The sequence below is a fragment of the Myxine glutinosa genome, chromosome 10 (assembly GCF_964187855.1).
Source record: "Myxine glutinosa chromosome 10, kmMyxGlut1.1, whole genome shotgun sequence".
NCBI classification, from domain to species: Eukaryota; Metazoa; Chordata; class Myxini; order Myxiniformes; family Myxinidae; genus Myxine; species Myxine glutinosa.
The window spans coordinates 122,416,901-122,439,630 of NC_136270.1; positions in this window are offsets into that span (position 1 = coordinate 122,416,901).

Below are 22,730 nucleotides of genomic sequence, written 5' to 3' on the forward strand. Positions count from 1 at the left end.
AGGGTGCAGGTGGCACCAGGTGTGAGTGCACAGGTGTGCAACAACAGGTATGGAGAATGGTAGTGTGGAATAAATGGAGTATTGGAATGGATGGTCGTGGAGTGAGTATGGTGGAAAACTGTGGAGTGGAGTGGATGGTGCGAAGGTGTGAATGGTATTGCTTATGGGAAAATTTTCTAATTTTGTAAATGTTTCTGATGGTTTTGATTTTGTTGATGAATCAACTGTATTATTGTAATTATCTACAATATCCTGAATTAAATACACCCATTTTTGAGAACCGAGTTGTGTGAATTTTTTATATAATTTCTCTTTTAAAGTACGATTAAAACGCTCAATAACAACTGCCTTTCCTTCATTAAAGGTGCTGTATAATTTAATACCCTTCCCCTTAAGAAATTTCATGAATATTTTGTTATAGAACTCTGTTCCCTCATCAGTCCATAACTTCTTTGGTTTCCTTTTATCCCGATCAAATATTAGCTTAAAGGCTAACATTAAAGTATCACCCCTTTTATTTTTTAAAGGGACAACCCAGGCAAATCTACTCCTCAAATCAATAACGGTTAAAGCATCCCTCTATCCCCTGTCATTATTCAATTCAATTAAATCAGCGGACCATATGTGGTCGGTGTATTTAGAATAAACCTTCCTTCTTTTAAACTTTGTGATTATAGGTTTGTGTAATTCTTCAGCCAAAAGCTCCTCAGTCTTGATGACATCATTAGAGCCTAATAGTTTTTTGAGGAATAACCAAGACCAAGTTTCAATTTAGCATTTATCAAATTTCTCACAATAAACCTATCAACTTTCTCTCTCAACGTTGGATTTTGTATCAAAGACAAATTATACAACATTTCGCTGTCGGCTTTATGTTTTTCAGTCAACGTAGTGGTTTTCCCATAAGCAATATCATGCTTCATACACACTTCGTCAACCCTATTTGTAGGTTTAGACCAAGGCTTAGGATTGTCAGCCTCATCTAATCTTTTATCCAAGTTTGTTCCTGGACCACAGAAAGAATACCCTGGAAGGTGTAATTCCCCTGGAATTCCAGTTGTTGTAAATTTACTTCCTGACAGAAACTTTTGTATGTCTCCTCCTCTTTTAGGAGAGATGAATTGGCACTTTTTAGAGCCACATACTTGACATATTCCTTTTTGATAAACTCTATTATTTTTAGCTTTAACATAAGAGATATTTTTAGATTTAGTTTTCTTTTTACATTTGAGACAATAACTCACATTTATTTATCAGAAAAATTCCGACAGAGTATCAAAACCTTTTTGGTTTTCAACATATACATTTCAATCTTTATTTTTAAAACATAAAGAATCCTAAGGAATGCCTTCACTCTCTCCTCCATTTATTTACAAATAAAAACTAACTAAAGTCAATGACACCAACATCATCAATCACATAATCTTTTCCTTCTTCTTCTTCTTCTTCACCACTTTCTCGTTTAAATCTCCTCCCTGAAATTGAAGACATTGACGTTGTTATTTTTGAAACCATTATCTTCATAAGAGTTGTTAATTCTTTAATTTCCTCTTCGGTGCGTTGAGATTGATTTATTTGCTGTAATACACTCAATCTTTTACGAATCTCACTGATTTCCATCTTTTTATATTTTTCCTCCCTCTCTCTTTGCTCCCTTTCCTCCCTCTCCTCCTTCTCCTTCTTCTCCCTCACCTCCTCCCTTTTCTCCCTTTCCTCCTTCTCCTTTTTCTCTCTTTCCTCCTTCTCTTCTTTAACTCCTTCCTCATTTATCTTAGCAATTTTTGATATCAATATTTTCACAGCATTCATTCTTTCTTTATTTTCCTCTTCGGTGAGTTGAGATTGATCTTCTTGCTGTAATACATCCACTCTTTTTTGAATCGCTCTGATTTCCATCTCCCTCTCCTCCCTCTCTCTTTGTTCCCTCTCCTCCTTCTCTCTTTTCTCGCTTTTCTCCTTCTCTTCTTCAACTCCTTCCTCATCCCTTGCTACCCTTGAGTTTAAACCCCAAAGAATATTATACATATACTCATCTGGATTTTGAGATATTCTTGTATCTATAATTATTTTTCTCATAATAGGATACCAATAAGATTTGTTGACGATTTCTAAAAGAGTTTTATATTTCATAACTTGACACCATCGATCACACCATCCTCCTCACCCGACTTGAAACCACCTTTAACATTACCGGCACTGCCCTCTCTTGGATTAAATCATACCTCTCTGACAGACGTCAGTTCATCTCCATCAATAACTGCAAATCCCCCACTGCTCCCCTCCCCCAAGGTGTCCCCCAAGGTTCAGTTCTTGGCCCCCTCCTCTTTATCCTTTACCTGTCCCCCCTCGGTCACTTAATCCGCCGTCATGGTCTCCAATTCCACTGCTTCACCGATGACATCCAGCTTTTCATCTCCACCAAGTCCATCTCCACCGCCACCCACTCTATCCTGACAAACTGCATCACTGAAATAAAATCCTGGCTTCAAATCAACTTCCTCAAACTTAACTGTGATAAATCTGAAATAATCATCATTGGCCCAAAAACGCTCACCAAGTCCACCCATAACTTTGCCCTCAACATCGACGGTTTCCCAGTGTCCACCTCCCCTCACATCCGGAATCTTGGCATCATCTTTGACCAAACCCTCTCCTTCGACAAATACACTAAACAGATCACAAAGACAGCCTTCTTCCACCTGAAAAACATCGCCCGTCTCCGTCCATCCCTCTCCTCTGTGGCTGCAGAAACCCTCATCCACGCCTTCATCACTTCCCGTCTGGACTACTGCAATAGCCTCCTTTATGGTTCACCCTCAACAATCACCAATAAACTCCAATACATTCAGAACTCCGCTGCCCGTCTACTCACCCATTCCCGGACCCGTGACCACATCACCCCCGTCCTTTACAAGCTTCACTGGCTCCCCATCTCCCAGAGAATCCAGTACAAAATCCTCCTCTTGACCTACAAAGCCCTCCATAACCTGGCCCCATCCTACCTGGCTGACCTCCTCTCCAGACACACTCCCACCCGCAACCTCCGCTCTGCTGGTACCAACCTCCTGACCCCCCCCATCCGGACCAAATTTAGATCCTGGGGGGACAGGGCCTTCTCCATCGCTGCTCCCACCCTCTGGAACTCGCTACCTCACACCATCAGAGACTCCTCCTCACTCACCACATTCAAAACATCACTCAAGACCCACCTGTTCAACACTGCATTCAACATTTAACCCACAGCATCTAACCCCTGACTATCTCCTCTCCTTCTCCCTCCTTTGTGCTTTGAATATTTCCCTATTGATTCTTCTTTTTTTGCAATTGTCTTTATGTTTTGCTATGCGTTATGTTTTGCACTCTGTCAAAGCGTCTTTGGGCTTCCTGAAAAGCGCTATATAAAATAAATGCATTATTATTATTATTATTATAACTTTGAGAAGTTCATTTTTATTTAATACTTTAAACAAGTCTCTATTTGTGGGTTTAACAATATCAGTATAAGGCCAGTTTTTTATGACAAAATTCCCATGTATATGCTCCAAATCATAAGGTATGTAATACCGAGCACCCTTTTCTTGTAGGTATCCTTGAATACAAAAATTATAATTCTCTTGTAGTCTTCTTCCTGCCATTTATGTATCAGAAATATATGTGAGATTAATATTATGACAGGTAATACCACCCCATCTTCCCACTACCAAATCGGTTTGTATTCCTCGGCTTTCTATCCTTATCTCATGACCTTCCTTCTTTGTCATGCTAACCATCGCTATACTATCATATATTTTTCTTTTCTTAAAACCATGTATTTGTTGTTTACTAATTGTACTTCCACATAAATCCATATCCTCACCAAGTGGATAATATTCTTCTTTACGAGACTGATTCAAATCATGTAGGTCTTCTATGTTTATTGAAAAAGACCAATCAATTATACCCTAAATCAGGCATATCGTACCCCCATTTATTAATTCGCATATTAACTATATGTCCTTCTTTATAAAATTCAATTGTAAGCAGGTAGTTAAATTCAATGAGGAAAGGTGTATGGGCAGTATAACCAGGTGTTGTGGTTGTAAATTTTACTTGTTTAACAAAACGTGCTGTTTTCTTTAAAAATATATATTGTGATAAATCACTAAATCTAATTAAGTCACTTGCATCTGTAGGGTTTGGATAATTGATTAATTTATAAGTATTCTTCATATTAATATTTTTACTTACACTATATTTTTGTCGTTCAGCCTGTGCCTTTGTATAATAATTTGATAAATCAATATCCTGAGAGGATTTTCCAAAGATAGAACCATCTTTTCCAACATAAGTCATTTATATTAGATTAAAAATGATATCATAAAAATTTGCATTATTGTTGAGTTGAAATAATACATATAAACATAATTGACCACAACATTTAGAATTAATTTCTTGAACTTGAAATGTTTGATAAACACCATTCTGTAAGAATTGTATTACTTCAACAGGTGGTGGCATACCATAACTATCAAAATAATATTTATCCTGACTATTATGAATACAAACCCAATGAGAACCATTCTGTGTCTAAATTCATAATAATATTCTTTGTACTCTTATTTAAATGTATTAATTCATCTCTCATACAAATAACCACATTATCAATTTTTAGTGTTTTACAATACTTAGTAAGTTCTATATTTGACGTTGTATTCTTTCCAAATTGTTTAAACCATTTATCCATTTATTTATGAGAAAGATACAATCCATTACCCTGTTTAGTTAGTTTAACACCCGCTTGAGCGATAGAGGAAAGCATATCTCTAACCAACAATCTAGCTTTATCAGGTAGACTTTCAAGTTTTTGAGCAAAATCTACAATTACACCACTTCCACTAATTTGTTTCTCCAACTCCTTGTTATGTCTTTCCAATTCTTTTTGAGCTTTTAGTTGTGCCTTCCTTTCGTTAGCAGTTTTTACCGCTGCTGAAATACCACCAGTCAATGCTCCCGCCGCACTTAAACCAGCAAATAAAGGAATTAGAAATGGGAGAAATCCTCCTCTTGACTCGTCTATTGAATATTTCTTTAACATAGGTTTCGTCATTTTAATTTTAAGTGAACCAGTATCATTTAGTGTTTTTACTTGTGTGTGTGTGAGTAAAACATCAATTCTTACAGCTCCTTTTCTTTGAATTGTATTAACATTAATAATACAAGGCTTTTGATTTTGAATACAAGATGTTAATTTATTAAGATTGATTTGATTGACATATACCCCAACCATTTATTTATGAGAAAAAAACCTATGTGATATTAATCATAACACCATTATCTGTATTAATCTGTAATTCTGTTTCCTCCAAAAGCAAACAATATGCATTAACCTCTTCACTCTCCCCTCTTTCAATGTATAGAGAAGTATCCACTCGATTAGACTTTATAGTTTCCTTTTGAGAACTCAGGTCAATTGCGTAGATTGTATAAAGTTTTTGAAACGCAACCATATCCAAAATAGGATCATTATTACCATTACTTTCACACACCTCTTGGTAGGACTTGTAGGCTTCCGCATAATCATTTTTTTCCCAATCAATTTCCAATCTATCTCGCGGATAAAATGTGCCATCAAGAGAAACCCGAAGTTGTTTCACCTTAGCATTATCACTCAGCGCATTATTCTTATTAGTACCGTCCTCTCCATCTGGTTTTTTAAAAATGAGCCAGAGGTATCGTGGCTTTCCTTGAAGAACACACAAATTCCAAGTGTAGGTAGTGTGTTCCAGTTTAACGTGTTGACATCTTCTTTTAAGGTATGATACATTTAGCGGTTTCTTTGAGTTAAGTCTTCTATTTAACATCTCTTCCGTTTTAAGATTAGGAGTATATTCACTGATATACCAACACAAATCATTAATAACAAATTTATTGTTGTCTCCAAAAGCATTTTCATCCCCAAAAAGCAACCTATTTACATTATCATTCCTTTGTAGTTGAAATCTAATTTTAAGACCATACAAAACTTTGTCATAATCACAAAATCCAAATATACCTTTCAGAGGTACTGCTACGGTAAAACTATTCTCTAGTTTTGTGTCATCATTATACATTGCCTTCCTTTGACTATAACCAGGGTCTGTGTTTGTACCCGTTGACATATCAGGAATAAAACCTTCAACAGCTCCTTTACCCATTCTATCACCAAACGAATATAGTGTAAATTTCATCATTTCAGATGTAGCAGAGACATAATCAACCGCTTCAACCTCTTGTGTTCCAATATACAGGCGAACACTATCAAACATTTTCCAGAAGAAATCATTTACGAGTGTAGCATTAGTATTATTCGCAGCCTTAGTGAATTTAAATTTACACAGCAAGAAACTATCAGCTATATTCAAGTAAGTTTGTTGATTATTTATTTCAAAACTTTTTGTTCCATTTGAATTCCAGTCTGTTCCAGTTATAGCATTTACCTTAAAATAGTCTTCCTTTTTTGTGGAGTTTGAAATGATAATTGTATCATCCAAATCATAGATACTATCAATCGCTTCCATACTTGTATTTATATAGTATTAAAATCGTTGAAACCCTGACCCAAGTAGTTTAATGATTTTTTGTCGTTCTTGTGAAGATAGTTGAGTTTTACCTTTTTTTATTTCTTTGATTGCTTGTAATTTATGAGACTCCTTTTGAGCATCTTTTATACTCTTTATAGCACCCGCAACGGAGCCCACGGCAGAAGCAGTTGAACCAATTAGGTCTTTATGTTTAAGGATGGTTGAACCAATACCCATTAGAGTATCAATTATCCCATCTCCTTTATTTCGAAATTGATGACCTACACCTCGTTGTCTCTTAGGTTTATAGTATCCTTTACCCACATACCTTGTATAGTATGGTGAAAGGTACATGCCCTCCCCTGTAATTATTTTATATTTTCCCAACTCATGTTTTCTCACAATAACCATTATTTATTTATTGAAAAACTTCACGTAGGTGAATTCTGATGGATATAATTTCATCATTAAAGGATATCATACGATTATCTTGGTCAGTTATCCTAAAATTTACTCTGTATATGGTTTTTCCTGACACAGGTAAATAGACAAGATTTTTTGGTTCCATATTAAATTTATAACCAATCGGGGTTGAGTATGCACTGAATGAAAATATTGTATTTGTTCTTATTCCATCGTTATAAGCACCATCAATCAAATCACAATGAATTAATACTGAATTTATACCGGAGGATATTTGGATAACATTATCACTGTAAAACGTCCCGTTATTTTCAATCTTTTTTGAAGAGAAACCCAATAGCTCTCTAAACGAATTTTCAATCGTGAAATCAACTTTATAATTATTTTTAAGTTTAATAGTTGATTTTGAAGTGTGTTTTTGAATATCTATTACAATATTTTTTGGTTCATCACCTTTTTCTTTCATAAGGCGAGAGACTTCTGAAGATATTTGAGAAATCTCGTAAGCTCCAGGTGAAACGGTTATAGTTTTATATCCACTTCCTGGATTATAACTAAACTTGTTGTTTTTCTCTGTGATATTAAAAAGGGTATTGTAAGTTTCCATTGACAACAAAGATGCCTCATATGAGGTAAGGGGGTCAAGTTGTAGTGGGTAAGGGAATGAAGCTGTGTAATCGCTCGTTGTGAAATTAAAACTAAGAATTGTGCTTCTCATCTTATTTAATATCTAGTAAAATATCTTTGTATTGACATTTATTAATTATTTTCATGTTCATCAACTGATCTAAAATGGCTGAGGATTCATTAAAACAATTGTTGTTTCCAGCCTTCTTACTACCTAACAACAATAATAGCCTATTAACTAATTGTGATGGGTCATTTGGAAGAAAACTAACACCCGAACCAAGCTTACTTAAAGCATCAATAATATGTTTCTCCTTCTCATTCTTCTTACTTTTACCAGCAACAGAAACTCCATAATCAAGTGCATTTAGCAACTCAATATATACCCTATCTTCCTCTCTTTCCATATCAAGTGGTTCCTCAAAATATTTTGAACCGCTGAATCCGGGGTTTGTTAGAAGAAACATTAATCTTGGAGTTAATTTAACATTTGGTTGAGTAGAACTCAAGAACATCAATTCATCATTAAATATCAATACCTTTTCTTCCACAAGATGAAACACTGCTGGTTCTTCTGTTGGAATGAGACCTGCTCTGGTTTTTGAATCTGCCAAATATTCATTGTTTTGAAGAGCTTCCACTACATAATTAGGGGGTTGATTTACCTCCTCAAGTTTCTGAAATAATTCTTCATCATTATATTCTAATTTTCCAAGTTCTTGTTTTGTTATCTGACTAAAATCTTTGAGCATTTGAAGTTTTTTCGGAGTAAATTCTACTGTGGGAACTGTAGGGTGTTGAGTTTTTTAAAGCGGTTTAAAAAATTTCTCTTGTTTTCTTTCAAAGGCTTCTTCACCAGTTAGTTTCTGTCTCCGTTTCTTCTTTATCTCTTCCTGTTGCTTTACAACTTTTGAAACCAACTCTTGATGTTCCTTAAACTTTCTTTCTCTTTCTTCGGCATTCATTTAGTATTGAAAAATATCATTTAATGAATTGTAAAGGTCAATGGGAAAATTTTCCTTTTCTTCATCATTATAGTAAATGTGTTGAAATAAATCCTTTTCTTTAAATATTTCATCAAATTCTTTATTGGTATTAATACGAGTTGTTATTTCTTCTTCACTAATACTTGTATCTCTGCTTTTCATATGTTTGCGTTGAGTCTCCTCATCGATATCAAACCCAAATGATAAAATCTTAACTCCATCACCACACAATTGTTTAATAATTTGTCTCATTCCTTCAGGATTAGTTTCTAAAATCCCAAGACCATTAGATTTTACTTTATTTAACTCACTCTTACAATGTGAATATTTTGTAGAACCAAGAGAGACCTCCTCAAATATTTGACCTTCGTTCCTCAATCGCATATGTTCCTCCATTGAAATGTAGTAATAATCTTTCCCTTCTACTTCTCCTGGTCGCTTTGCTCTGGTTGTAGTACTCACAAAACGAATCATAGGGTGTTTTTAAAAAAAACTTACAATCTTTTCATTTTTACTATTCAAGAGTTTAGATTTATGAAAGTTCTTTCCAGAAGCAGATTTACCCACAAGGTTAATAATAATTGTTGTCATTTATATATGTAATTATGTTTAAAATAAAAATACATCCTTTAATATCTCATCTTGTTTCACAACAATATATTTATATTTTCCAATCGTGTGTTTCATATAATTTTCAAATTCTTTTTTACTACATAACGTAGAGCAATTATCTCTCCAAAAATTATTTACATCTATTGAATTTAACTTAAATAAAATAAAAGTATTAGCATTGTTTCTTATTGAGCGTCGAGGGAGTTGAAAATATGACTGACTAAGATAAATACAATTACAAGAAGAATGTCTCCCTCTTGTATAGTAGCTATCCATTACTGTTTGGTTTCTCTCATTAACACAATCATCAAAGATGACGAGGTTCTTTTTTGATTTATCTAAATCTTGAGGTGAAGGTATATCATCCGTATTATCACTGAGAATACAAGTTATGGGTTTTGGTTTAGGTTTCTGTGTATCACAAAATAGTTGTATTATATCCTCAATGTTATAATCATTTAGTTTGTTTTGAAGTTTAAATAAACCGATAATGTCTTCCTTTTTAAGACCTGCATTAAAACCCTGTGAGAGCAGTTGATACTCGGGTTGAAAACTTGACTTCGTAAAAATTATTAAATTATCATAATCTAAAAAGTTGGGGGTAAGGAGCATCTTTAAAAGCAAACAGGTTTTTCCACATCCGCTTGAACCAACTATTAGACATCTCAATGAATTTGGAATGTTTTTATGGTTATTAAATTTTATCTTATTTTCCCAAACGGGTAAAAAATCATTCATTTATATATTTGGAAAACAAGTCATCCAACTTTTTTTGAGCTATTTTAGAAACTCTATATTTTATCCTGAGTTCGGGTTTAATTTCAAAATAATTCATTATTTTATTTATGTAGTATCTTGTATTAACATTTCCATTAAAATTATTTTGAATAATAAATATCATTAAACCCTTATGCATTTCCTCAATACAAAGAGTCTCTTTCCTTGTAAGAAATGGTGTATTATCACCATAATGCTTAACATTCATCTCTCTTATTAATCTTGTAAAGTAATTCATTTTTGGTTCTAATTTAAAAGAGTTATATGTTTTTTTATATTTCTTATTATCATTAATTAGAATATAATCACAGAATAAACATTGTTTATATGAATCCTCATCATTAAGCCCCACTCTATCACAAGCCGGACAATTCTCTAATTTATCATATGGAGAGTCTGGAAATTCTAAATATCCTTCAGAACTTATCATATTTATGTGGTAAATTTTTACTTAAACTAAATGCAAGTTTATTCATTAATAAATACAATGTTTCAAAGCACAAAAGACAAATTTCAATCAATCTCTACTTCGGTGAAAGATATAGAAAAATATGTCAAAGATGTTAAATTGAACAAAGATAAATATGGAAATTTTTGGGTAAAACCAGTTATGGAAAATAACATGAGCCCCTCTATTTCATTTAAAGGAAGAGCTCTAACTATACCTGGAAAGACATCCATTAAAGTAAATCTAACAAAAGTTTCTCCTCTACTCCTGGCAATTTATTCAAAGCTTGAAAAAGTGATTGACCACGATACTTTGAAAAAGAATGATAAGACCATCAACAATACTCGTGGAGAAATTTGTATTTACTTTAATAATCCAAAGGGTGTAGATCTAAGTAAAATGAATGATGTTAATATTTCTGGTGAAATGTCATTTCGTTCTATGATAGTTAGAGATTATTTAAAGATAACTTTTGATATTAAAAATGTAGAGATTGAATCCGTTAATGAAAGAAAGTATATTGGTATAGATGGAAAGGTTTTTTCTGCTAATTAAATATGAGTCATTACAGCAGTGAAGATTTTACTATTTCATTGAACTCGGACAATAGTGATGATAGTATTTCATTGAACTCGGACGATGGTGATGATAGTATTTCATTGAACACAGATGATAGTTATGATACTAATAGTTTGTGCTCAAATGATAGTTATGAGAGTAGCTTTATTGATGACTCTGAGTATGATTCTGAGTATTCATGTGATAGTTATGACTTCGATGATTCTGAGTGAAAAAGTGTTTTAGTTTAAGCACAGCGATATATATAAAACGGAGCTGTAAAGCTCAAAAGTGTTTTATTTTAAGCACAGCGATATATATAAAACGGAGCTGTAAAGCTCAAAAGTGTTTTATTTTAAGCACAGCGATATATATAAAACGGAGCTGTAAAGCTCAAAAGTGTTTTATTTTAAGCACAGTGATATATATAAAACACCACGTTTTCTCACGCTATAAATATGGTTTATTGTGATACTTGCGAGAAGGAAGTAAAATATTATAAACAACATATTCTCACCGCAAAACATACATACAACATTCTTAACAAACTTTCCCCTCTTCCACCTAAAACAAAACATTGTAAGGTCTGTAAAACAACCATCCTCAAGAAGGGGTTTAAAGCCCATCTTAAAACTAACAAACACTTGTCAAAATTGTTTACTATTAAAAATACTGATGGTGCTTTCAAAAGACATATCAGGATTCGAATCTTTAACTTCAAACCTCCCGAACCAAAGTCTATAGTTGATGCTGTAGAAATAGTCAAACCTGCTGTTCAAACATTGATTGAAAAAACACTAAAAGAAATGAAACCACTTAAATTTTATATGGGGGTAAAATTAGAAATGACAAAGGATAAAGGAGTTATAGATACACCATACATGAGAACTGAGCCACACTTTATATCTTCATATTAGTGTAGCAGCAGAGCAAACCTGTTGTGCATTTTGTGATACAAGCACCAAATTTGGCACAAATGTACATTAATATGTTGCGAACATTTTCAGATATTGGGCCACTTGAAATTCCGTAATTTTTTTTTTCAAATTTTTTCAAATTTCGTAATTTCAAATTTTTCGGGTGACACCGTCACAATTTCGGTCTTCGAGGCCGGCCGATATAGTGGGGCGGCTTAGCCCAAATATTCAAAAGAATTGTGCATTTTGTGATACAAGCACCAAATTTGGCACAAATGTACATTAATATGTTGCGAACATTGTGTGGTCAGCAATGAAGACGAGAGTCTGAATTACATGTATGCAAAAGACCTTGTGAACCAGTGAAGCAAATACACGGGTAAGCATGAATTAAATCTAGGGCATGATATAATTTCCATGATGTTTACCTCTACACTCAATGGTGGAAGGAGGTAATGTTTTGATCCCAGCTTGTCTGTATGTCTGTATGTCTGTTTGTCTGTTAGTCCACAAAATTCCAGACAAAGCTTGTAGTAGTGGTAGTTGTAGTGGTAGTGGTGATAACAGAAATTGTTATATAGAACTGAACTTATATTATTATTATATGCAGAAAATAACTTCATTTCTATATGCCCTGCAGTGGACAGGTTAATTGGTTTATGCACTGAAGGGGTCACCCTGGTGTGCACTGCTGTGTTCTGCCTCACTGAGTTGTTCAGGTATGATGTACTCAGCACAAGCTTCCGGTCGGCCCGGAGGTGGGGGTGCGGGGCCTGTCACGGAACGTCAAAACAAACGGCCTGCCGGGGCCGCCCAAAAGTCGGGCGTGAGGGGCGCGTCCACTAATGGAACGCCTCTCGCTTCCCAGATCGAGGGCCACGTGGTCAGGAGAACCTCGTCCCTTCCGGTCACACTTTGCCTATCGGCTGGCCTCGAAGACCGAAATTGTGACGGTGTCACCCGAAAAATTTGAAATTACGAAATTTGAAAAAATTTGAAAAAAGTAAATTACGGAATTTCAAGTGGCCCAATATCTGAAAATGTTCGCAACATATTAATGTACATTTGTGCCAAATTTGGTGCTTGTATCACAAAATGCACAATTCTTTTGAATATTTGGGCTAAGCCGCCCCACTATATCAAGATTTTAAAACATCAGGAGTCTATGATGAACTTATTAAACAAGAGCAAGATGTGGATAATTCAATCGTAGGAAGTGGATTCAATATAGGAAAAATTATTTACATAGACATTCATATTCTTAAATCAGATCCTCTAAAAGCTTCTTCTTACATTGATTTACCCAGTGTTATCAAAAATAGAAAAGCAGTTATCAATATCAAAAATAAAGACAATAAATGTTTTCTCTGGTCTATTTTAGCACACTTACATCCTCCACATTTTCATGATGAAAGAGTATCTCATTATATAAAATATGAGAATACATTAAATACGAAAGATCTAAAGTTTCCGATGACTTTAAATGATATTCCTAAATTTGAAAAGATGAATAATTTATCAGTTAATGTTTATGGTCTAACAGAAACAAACAACATTCAGGTTTTAAAGCTTTCTGACAATTGTAAACAAACTCATATTAATCTTCTATATTTTAATTCAGAGGAAAATTCACATTATACATACATCAAAGATATTGCTAAATTAATAAAACCACAAGTATGTAAAAGAACAAATAAAATATATATTTGTATGCGTTGTCTTAACTTCTTCCATACACAAGAAAGATTAGATAAACATTCAAATTATTGTGGTGAACATAAATCAACGGTAATCAACATGCCTAAAAAAGACTCAAAGATCACATTCAAAGATGAAAAGAAAACAATAAAACATCCATTTGTTATATATGCTGATTTTGAAAGTATTTTAGAAAAAATTGATACTGCTTCTCCAGATCCAAAAGAATCATACACAAATAAATATCAAAAACATACTCCTTGTGGTTTTTGTTATTATATCAAATCATCCGTTGGTGATAAATATAACAAGTTAGAGATGTATAGAGGCTCAAATACCCCAGAGGAGTTTGTGAAACGACTAGAAAAAGACTGTGTTCGATTAACCAAGATAATGAGAGAAACCAATAAACCAATGTCCTTAACAAGTAAAGAAAAACGGGAATTTATAAAAAACAATGTCTGTCATATTTGTGAGGAGAAAATTGGTAAAGGTCTAAAGGTTAGAGAACATTGTCATCTCACTGGTAAATATAGAGGTCCGGCTCATCAAAGTTGTAATATTAATTATCAACTCCCCTCTTTCATTCCTGTCTTTCTTCATAACAACGCTCATTATGATACACATCTATTTATCAAGGAACTCTCAAAGACTTCTGGAAGTATCTCAGCAATTCCAAACACGGATCAGAAATACATTTCATTCATAAAAACAATTCACACATCTCCTATTACTCATATCAGATTTCTTGATACATTTAAATTCATGGCAAGTCCATTGGCTAACTTGGTTCAAAATCTAAAAGAGTTTCCATGTCTTTCAGAGTATTTTTTAGATAAAGATTTTCTAACACAAAAGGGAATTTACCCCTATGACTATATGGACTCATTTGAGAGATTCAATGAAACACAACTTCCTTCAAAAGAAAATTTCTATAACAAATTAAACAACAGTAATATATCTGATAAAGATTATGTACACACACAAAATGTTTGGGAAAAATATAACATCAAGAATCTTGGCGAGTATCACGATTTGTATCTCAAAACTGATGTGCTTTTATTGGCCGATGTATTTGAAGCCTTTAGATCTGTTTGTCGCACTGGATATGGATTGGATCCTGCTCACTACTACACAGCACCTGGATTGGCCTGGAGTGCGATGTTGAAAATGACAAAACAAGGTTTGGATTTGATAACCGATGTTGATATGCTTTTGATGATTGAAAAGGCAAAAAGAGGTGGAATTTCACAAGTCTGCTCGAGTAGATACGCAAAAGCAAATAACAAATATCTTCCAAATTATGATCCAACGAAAGAGAGTTCTTACTTGATGTACTATGATGCGAACAACCTGTATGGCTGGGCAATGTCTCAGGCTCTTCCTTCTGGAAAACTTAGATGGGTAAAGGAAAAAGACTACAAAAACGTTTTACAAGATGTATGTATCTCTACACAAAAAGAATTGGATGAAGAAAAAGTTGGTTATTATTTTGAAATTGATTTAAAATATCCAGAGGAACTCCATAACCTACACAAAGATCTCCCATTTGCTTGTGAGAAAGAAAGTCCAAAGAAAGAATGGTTGAGTGATTATCAACGATCGTTTGATATAGGTGAATCAACAGAAAAATTACTTACTACATTATATAACAAGAAAAATTATGTTCTACACCAAAGAAATTTGCGACAATATTTATCAAAAGGTCTAAGAGTAGAGAAGATCCATAGGGTTCTAAAGTTCAATCAAAGTCATTGGTTAAAGGGGTACATTGATTTTAATACACAAAGAAGAACAGAGTCAAAAACAGATTTTGAGAAAGACTTTTATAAATTGATGAATAATGCGGTCTTTGGTAAGACTATGGAGAATGTGAGGAAAAGACAAAATATCAGACTAACAACATCTTGGGAACAAGCATCAAAATTAATTAATAGACCGAGTTTTACTCGAGCTGAGGTCTTTACTGAGAACTTTTGTGCGATCCATTTGATTAAAGAGAGTATTGAAATGAACAAACCTATTTATATTGGAACAACAATTCTTGATTTATCAAAGTCATTAATGTATGATTACTTTTATAATAACTTGAGGAAGAAATATCAAAATGATGTTAATCTACTTTATATGGATACAGATAGTTTTATTTTGAAAATTAATACCAACGATGTTTATTCAGACATGAAAAGAGACATTAATATCTATGACACGAGTAATTACAGTCCAGAGAGTGAGTTGTTCTCTTCTAAAAATAAAAAGGTGATTGGAAAGTTCAAGGATGAATTAGGAGGAAATGTTATGAGTGAATTTGTGGGATTGAGGTCAAAGGCTTATGCTTATAAATACATTGTGAATAACGTTGAAAAGACTGATAAGAAGTTAAAAGGTGTAAAGAAAAATGTTATTAAAGAAACAATAAACTTTAAGGATTATTATAACTGTTTAACAACAAAGAAAGAAGAGTTTAGAAAGATTAATGGAATAAGAAGTTATAAACATCAATTATATTCAGAAGAGATAAATAAGAAAGCATTGGGGGCTTTTGATGATAAGAGGTTTATTTTAGAAAATGGAATTGATAGTCTCCCTTATGGTTATATAAGTATATAAGTGATAAGATATATATAAGTGATAAGATATATATAAGTGATAAGATATATATAAGTGATAAGATATACATAAGTGATAAGATATATATAAGTGATAAGATATATATAAGTGATAAGTTAAAAAGGGGGGGTTGGGGATTTTAACGGGCTACCGCCGCCTTTTTTACTATTATATAAATGATAGAACCAAGTACCAACCAGACTAAAGAGTGGAGGTGTAATCAACCTTGGTATATAAATGGTAAACATAACGAATGTGAAAAATATCAAATAGGTATAATTGAAAAGACAACTGGTAAAACAATTTACAAAACAAATAAGAGAATTAATTTAAATACCGGTGAATTGGGTAAAAAAGATGGAAATATTTTTGAGTGGACGGAAAACTTTGATGGTTGTCAGGAAAATATATACTTTAATTTTAAAATGGTATGTGGCACTAGCGGCGCTCAAACAAGAACATTGAGGGAGGTTTACCATTTTATCTTAGCTCAGTTAAAATATCTTAATAAAGAACCAAACTCAAACATATTTTTTGTTAATATATTAGATGGTGAAGAGAGTGGCAAGAGAATTAAATTATTTCCCACGCATAAACAAATATTTGTAGGGTCGTTGTGTGAGTGGGCCAAAGATGATTCACCAGATGATATTAAGAGTAAAAGGTTAAAAGGTCCATAAGGTCAGAAGGATCACAGGTTCACACAGAAGGACCATTGTTTAAGCGGTCTAATGAATAAGGATAACATGTCAAAAGGTTAGAAGGTTCGTAAAGAACAGGGTGAGAGAAATAGAGGTGTTTAGGGGCAATGAGGGAGGGGAAAAATTAACATGTAAGTCAATGGGAAAATGAGAGTGTCCCAGAAGCAACATATATACACTACTCTCCTGTCATTCCTGCCTGCAATTTCCATCCATTTGCGTACGTGAGTTTGTTTTGTTCGTGCTGTCCTGGGGTAGTAACAATAAGTCTGTATAAGCTAAAGATTGCACTGTGTCACCTGCGTCTCATGTCCCTGTAAATAAACGTGACTGCTTGCTTCCTACTTATATGTGTAAATAATAAATCCAATTACTCTTCTGTCCGTCTTCTCGTCTTATTCCTTTTCCTCTTTGCATTCGGTCGTTTTAGAGTTTTCCAGATTGGGCAGCCGCGGTGCGATACGGCCAAAGTTTGGGTGGAATCGGGTTCTAGTCGGGGAATAACTGTTCGGTCGCGGTCATACCAACCGCTCGGTCAAAATAACATCTTAACCGCGCCCGCAACAATATATATATATATATATATATATATATATATATGTATGTATATATATATATATGTATGTATGTATGTATGTATGTATGTATATATATATATATATATAGTTACAGTTTCTGCGCGACCCTCCCACCCTTACCAAGGGGAGATTAAGCCCCTTGTTCTTTTTGGGTCATCGCAACCGCGAGATTTGAATCGCCACTCCCGGGCAGACGCGAGACAGGGTTTCGGGACGATGTTCGCACGTACCTAAGTACTCACGCCGCTGCAGAAGCGGGGATCAAGTCTCGCACGAACCACGCGTAATTTGAGTACGTCGGAGCGGATGGCGTACCACGTGGTCCGTGCAATTATCTTATATTCGAACCCGATTAGAGCGATAATTCGTACCACGCTTCGTCAATAGATGGAAGGGATGAGACAGTCGAATAAAAGGAAGAACACAGGTTTTATAATTATTATTTACACAAGGATTGGTAGAAGCAGAAGGGACACAGGGCAGAACTTAAACAGTCTTAGCTTATCCCCAGACACGGGCCCGATCACACTCACAGGGGGAAATGAAGGAAGGATGGTGTTCACGTGCTGAACGCGCTGGCTTGGTCGTCCATGAACAGCTTCGCCCGGCATGGCCCTCCCCGGTCACAGCACGTCCCTCGATGAAGGCAAGCAGGCGGCGGGAGGGATCCTCCTTGCAGCGCGTCTCTTGAACAAAGGCAGAGCAAGCAGGCGGGAAAATATACGCGTCTCTCGCACGGCTCGGTGGTTCCTCACAGCGCTATTAATCAGCAGCGCGCTTTCACTCACGTAACTCAATAGAGAGGATCCGCCTCAAGCTCAACCGAGTAATTAACTTGTTCGACCGCCTCTTCCCTCAAAACTCGTTTGGCTTCTTTTAGCGCACCTCTCCTCAGAACTTGTTCACTTGTCAAGCGCCTCTCCCATAACTTGTTCAAGCGCCTCTCTCCTCAGAACTTGTTCACTTGTCAAGCGCCTCTGCCATAACGTGTTCAAGCGCCTCTCTCTTCAGAACTGAGGTGGGGGCTTTTCGCAAAGGGTTATATTGCCCCGCCCTTAGTCCGCATCGAATGTTCCAAACCACGCCTTTGCCACAGTCGTAAGCCACTCCCCTCGAGCCCTGATTGGCGGCTCGTGTTTACCGTCACTCCTTCCCCGCCTACCTTCGCCCTTGATCGACGTGTCCAGGCCTACCTCGTGGCATTTCGTGCCAAAGCCAAAGTATCGAGGCGGCATAAGGCATTGGAGGGAAACATAACTCTCATTTTTCTACTCAACGCAAAACCAACACAGGAAAAGGACTATGCTTACATTTACTAAGAAATAACTGAACTATCGCGAGGCTACGTGTTGTCGTGTGACTAAACTATGAGGCGGAAAATTAACCTTTATTGCAAAAACACAAAACCGCAACACTATCCCTCTCCCTCGTCAGAGTCGTTCGCGAGTCGAACCCAACAACTGGAACGACCGCTTTTGAGATTGACATGCAAGTTACTTTTACTTTTACATGTGACATCTAGGTGTGGTTCCCCCTAACATTTACTCTAACCCGTGTATGCGACAGTTTAAAAGCACTAAATATGTCCCCCCCTATTGCGTTGAGTAGCTATCTAACAGAATCACGCCCACAACTAACCAAATTCCGGAATTTGTCAAACTAAACACAAAGCCGGTGGGCAGCATTTTTATATTTACAAGCACAGAAAACTTAATTTATTTCCAATTCTATGACCCAGGACCTGTCCTTTTTGGAAGAGAAGATTGGAGGGGAAGAAAGCACAGCAAAAACACAACACACTCATCAATTAAATCATAACACTTGCTGCTTGCTTCTTGCATCTTGCTTCTTCTGTGTGCATATATCAAACCAGCTAGCCCCCGGACCGGCATACAGGCCATTTTTGATCTTCAGGGCTAACTAAACTTACAAATCTTCTCATCCCTAGCACACCATAATAAAAATGCACAAAAAATGCGTTTATTTCCTTTCTTTGCCAGGCAGGGCCGACCTCATGTGGTCCGACTGCGTGACATTAATGCCACTCAAAACAAGTGGTCCGAAGTGCAAGATGGTTTTTTCAGCAAAGTGCTGCACAGCAGAGGTGTAAGGCCACAAGACTTGTGGTCCATGAGTGTGTAATGTGCAGCAAAGTGCTGCACATGTGCAGCAAAGTTACAACAAAAGGATATGGCAGCAAATGCTGCGCAGTTCGGCTGCACAGATGTAACAAGGTTCAGAAGAATGCTGCACAGGTCGATGGTGCTGCACAGTTCCACCTCCAAAATGGTCCTGGGGTGGGGGGAGAGACAAAGCACGACCAGCAAAGCGGAAAGGGCACAACGGCACACAGCAAAACAAGGTAATGCAATGCGAGGGGTGCGGAAGAGCGAGCAGAGCAGGCTCGTCCCTAACCGTCTGTGCCCCCCACCGTCGGCTTACACTACCCTAGCCCCCCTTGTATTTCCAATTCGTCCATACGTCTTGTCTCCCATATCCCCCTATATTTTCGAATTCGTCTCCCAATCCCTCCCAGGAAGGAAGGAATGGAACAAACACAATGTCTCATCACGTCACGATGCGTCTCCCCACTCAAACCGTTTACAGAGCCCTGGTGTGGAGTTTCGTCCTCCTTGGTGACTGGCTGTGGATGGTGCGAAGGGATTTCTCATCTCCTAACTACTCAACTCACATTTACTCATTTAAACTACCCAGGGTCGTACCCTGCCAATCGGCCTCTTTAAACTATGTGGTTTCAAGAACCCGAAATTCCCTTTGCCCACCTGGTGCCCTCCAAAATTTGGGTCTCACTCCCACAAATTTTCCCTCTGTGCCCTTGCACAATTTCGGGGCTGGGTCGTGTGGCTCCACTAGCAGGTCTACCGACCTGCGCACCTCCGCCACTGAAGTCGCCACCCGAGCTTTCCTGCGACTACCTAAACTGGGGAAGGCCCCTCCTGGCACTTTACCCCCTGATGTCCACCTTGGCATTGGGCAACCCAGGTCCTCTCCTGGGATCCTCAGGCCCCACTCAACTACTCTCAACTACCCTAACTGGGGAAGGCCCCTCCTGGCACTTTACCCCCTGATGCCCACCTTGGCATTGGGCAACCCGGGTCCTTCCCTTGGATCCTCGGGCCCCACTCACACTAACCTAACCGGCTCCCATAGCCTTAGCTATGGGAGCCGGTTGGCGGCTCGGGTGAACCGCCAGTGGCGGAACTCCGCCAGTTCTCCGCCAGTGGCGGAGTGCCCCAATAACCACACGCACCAAATAAGCCACACGCCCAGCCATTCCACATACTCATGCACCCAACCAAGCACTACTTGCTACTGCCTGCACCACAGGTGTCAATATCCATACAAATTTTGCCTATGCCCTCTACCTGGCTTTACACTACCCCACCGCCCCCCCGGGCTTCCGTGAATGGGTTATACCTCCCCCCATTCATTCCTTCGCACCATGCATTCCACACCTTCTATTTCCACACCAAGCATTCCACACCAAATATTCACACACCTTTCATCTTGCACACCATGCAAGTCAATTTACACTACTTTCCATACATCTCAAACACAATTCCTTTTATTTCCCACACAATTCCTCACCAAGCACACAGCATCATCTAGCTAACTACTTCCCGTACTCTCGTGCTTCCCCGTTGTCTCGTTACACTATGCACTCCCTTCGTCTTTATCAACCACCTAAACTACCTACGTCCCCACTATAGGTACAGTGTCACTACTTAATTCTCATGTCTCTACAATCTTCTAAATCCCTAACATTAGCCTAGCCCTCCCTCGGCTAGCTTCGGTGCCCCATGGAGGTAACCATTGCTGGCACCCCCATGTGCCTATCACTGCCATCCCCCTAAACTAATGCTCATGGGCCCTGTCCGTGTGAGGAATGGTGAAACTACCATTCCCCCACGTAGGGTACACTACTCTCATCCGTCCGCTACACTTGAGCCTCTCCATGTGGATGTACTTTGTCATGGCTCGGCCTCGCAGGGCCGAGCGATCCATTCGGGTGGTTTGTCTCCTGTATGTTGGGTCCGTCCGGCATTTTCGATCCAAAGGGGGAGGTATGGATGGGCCGAGATGCAGGGCTCCATCCCTGCGTGGGGCCTCGCGGTCCCACACACGATGACCCAACCAGTCACGGTCGGACCACTGCACCCGCCAAGGTGCACGGCTCCAAAATCTCCTACCTCCCCTTGAACTTCGCCGAGCGCCTTTACCGCCACGGCACGGCACCAACCATACAATGCGGGGGCCAGCACGGGTCGTGCACAGCGGTCCTTGTGAAACCGCCGTGTCATCGATCCCCGCCGGTCCCTGCTGCACACAACTCACTGGGGGCTCACATCTGCTATCTGTCTCGCTAAACGCTACCCCGGTCGGTGTCGATGCTTGAGCCGCGTTCTCACCACTCGCGACCCACTCCGCACTCGCACACCCAGGTGCCCCCGCGCCTCCCATACACTCCGTTACTGCACACTCTCCTTCCACACTCTCTGGTGTGCATTCTCCCTCTCTCTCTGTAACACACTCAGTCATCGCACACTCTCCTTCCACATTCTCTGGTGTGCATTCTCCCTCACACACCATACTCGCACCTGCACACCTAGGTGCACTCACACCTTTCACAAACTCCGTTACACACTCTTCCTGCACACAGTCTGTAACACGCATGGGTGTGCACTCTCCTGTTACACACGCAATCATCGCACATGCTGGCGCACACTTTTCTTGCTCACACCTCGGTGCACACTCTCTCTCGTACTTCATGCCTGTTGTCCTCGTAACACCGCACAATAGACCTTCCGCGACCGCCCGGATTTCGTCTCTGTCCCAAGCGCGCCAAAAACCCGTTCGCGCCAAACACATTCGCGCCATTATTTCTCACCTCGGGGTCCTCCTTCCCCGGGTTCTTCGCCAGCACCTGTAAACCTTTATTGGGGTTAGCAAGCACGGCATCACGGTGCAAATGCAGACTTTGTACATATTCCATCTCTTTCTCCCGCGATTTGCTCTCTGGCTCTCCCATCTCTTCGGCCCCAATTGTTTCTTTTTCTAGCTTGACGACCGCCGGCGCCCAAAAAATTTATTTTTCCAATTCGGCGACCGTCGGCTTTTCTATACCTCGTGTCACGACTTCATTATCCCCGGTCAACTTGGCTGTGCTCTGCCCAAGCTCGCTCCCCACGCGTTCCTCACACCGCGTCACTTCGTCTCGTACCACTGAGACCACCT